Source organism: Apium graveolens, chromosome 3 (genome assembly GCF_009905375.1).
Source record: "Apium graveolens cultivar Ventura chromosome 3, ASM990537v1, whole genome shotgun sequence".
Classification (NCBI taxonomy): Eukaryota; Viridiplantae; Streptophyta; class Magnoliopsida; order Apiales; family Apiaceae; genus Apium; species Apium graveolens.
This window is the reverse complement of record NC_133649.1, coordinates 208,907,628-208,909,883: the sequence shown is the minus strand read 5'-3', so window position 1 is coordinate 208,909,883 and position 2,256 is coordinate 208,907,628. Positions and strand designations below refer to the sequence as shown.

Here is a 2,256-nt window from a genome sequence, read left to right as displayed (position 1 = left end):
GTGTGGTGACACTATAGCTAGTATGTAGGTGCTTATTATAGAATAAGTTCACTGAACATGACTCACACAGCTGAACAACTGATGGAGTTCACTCACGTGTCAGCAGTTGTTCACATAGTGATAGTTGTACAAGTATCCTTAGACTTGAGGTCATCATAGTCATCTTATGTACACTGAACTATGCTTTGGTTTAGTTCTTAGTCTCAAGGGACAATTATAAGGGCTCTACCTGGTATAGGAATTTGTACAAGAAGATAGTGTATGATCAATAAAGGATCTACCCCTTCCAGTGTAGGAAGAGAATGTTCAATGCTGATCCACTTATGTTAGTTCAGGAATCTCTGGCCAAAGTGAATGAAATTAGAAAGGAGTTTCTAATTTACATTAAATAGAACTAAGCATAGTGAATGGGAAAGTAAGTGATTAAATAAGATAGGCTTGACACAAGTTCCATGCCTTGTATTTAATCATGACATTGCAGGGTAGAAGGAATTAATTGTACGGTAACTACTCACTGAATAGGTTCTTGGTATTCTAAGCAATGAATTCGTATTATCCGGATAGTCGCGATATGCTGAGAAGTATCCATCACGATGTAGAATAAATATGATTAATTAATTAATCATATTTAATGAATTAGAGAATTTATATAAATAATGATAAAATAGTTTTATTATTATTTATTTCTACTACTGGCTTAATATTGAACCTACAGGGTCACACCATAAAAGAGAATGATTTAATGGTGGAGAAATTAATTAATAATGGCTGATAATTACTTATTTATGAAATAAATAACTAATTGGGAAATTTAATAATTGATTAAATGAGATTTAATTGATTATAAATTAATTAAGAAAAAGTTCTTAATATTATTAATTAAGAATTTAATTTTTTAGAAATTAAATCAAGTGAGAGAATTATTTCTAAAGTGTTTAGAAAAAGGATTAATAATTAAAAGGTGTTTTAATTATTAGTGAGAATAATAAAGGGTTAATAATAATAATATTTTATGGGAAAATTTTCAGCTGAAAATTTTGCCTATAAATATACTATTATAGACCCTATTTTTGCCTCAACCAAAAAGATTTACAAAACCCAAATTCTCTCCATCACCTCCTCCTTCATTACATCACTTTCTTGGTGGATACCGGTGGAGTGCTTCACACTTGAGGAGCGGCTGCTAAGGATCTTCGTTCATCGTTTTTGGATCGCCATTAAAGACCTCCATCTTTCCATTAACGTAAAGCTTCTTAAGGTAAATATATTGAACTACGAATTAAATATTATTTTTCGCATGGATCCTGCGGAGCGTTTAGTTTTTTTTTAAGATTTAAATTTACGTTTTCGTTGTGTTTATGTGCTAAAAACCCTTCATGTTTCAGGTACTCTAGAATACGTGTTCGCAGGTTCGTAAGAGAACTCTGGATCAAGCTAAGGAAGAAGTTATAGTGGGTTGAAGGGAAGTTTTTGAGGATGAAGAGGAAGTAGAAGAAGAAGAGAAAGTCGAGGAACTAGCTTTAATAGAGATGGGAGATCAAGTAGAAATTCCTAAGGCTTTGATGGACTATTCTCAGCCTAAGATCAATGATATTCAGTCAAGCATAATCAGACCAGCCATCTCGGCTAACACTTTTGAGATCAAGTCGAACACAATTTAGATGATACATAACTCAGTTCAGTTTGGGGGTTCTCCTATAGAAGACCCCAATATGCACATCAGGGATTTCATCGAGATCTAAGACACTTTCAAGTTCAATGGGGTGACTGAAGATGCTATCAAGCTGCGACTCTTCCCATTCTATCTGAGGGATAAGGCAAAGTGCTGGTTACATTCTCTACCACCAGGGTCTATCACCAAATAGGAGGATCTTTCTCAAAAGTTTCTCACTCAATTCTTTCCTATGGCGAAGACTGCTGCAATCAGGAATGCTCTTACTCAGTTTGCACAGCAAACTGGAGAATCATTGTATGAGGCTTGGGATCGATATAAGGAGATGCTAAGGAAGTGACCATACCATGGCATGCCTGATTGGATGATTATAAACTATTTCTATAATGGTTTGGGCATTCAATCTAGACCTATGCTCGATGCAGCGTTTGGTGGAGCCTTATGGGCCAAAAGCTATAATGAAACTTATGAGTTGATTGAGCTAATGGCAGCTAATGAATACCAAAATCCTACGCAAAGAATGTTGCAAGACAAAGTAGCAGGAATTCTGGAAGTGGATACAACTACCGCTATAGCTGCTCAAT

General features: G+C 35.0%; 1 non-coding gene across 1 annotated transcript; it reads right to left on the bottom strand.

The window, feature by feature from the left end:
- Positions 1-1,919: 1,919 nt before the first annotated feature.
- LOC141716481 (small nucleolar RNA R71) lies at positions 1,920-2,026 on the bottom strand. Its single transcript, XR_012573189.1, has one exon. It is a non-coding gene; the product is annotated as a small nucleolar RNA R71 (small nucleolar RNA).
- Between the last annotated feature and the right edge of the window lie 230 nt (positions 2,027-2,256).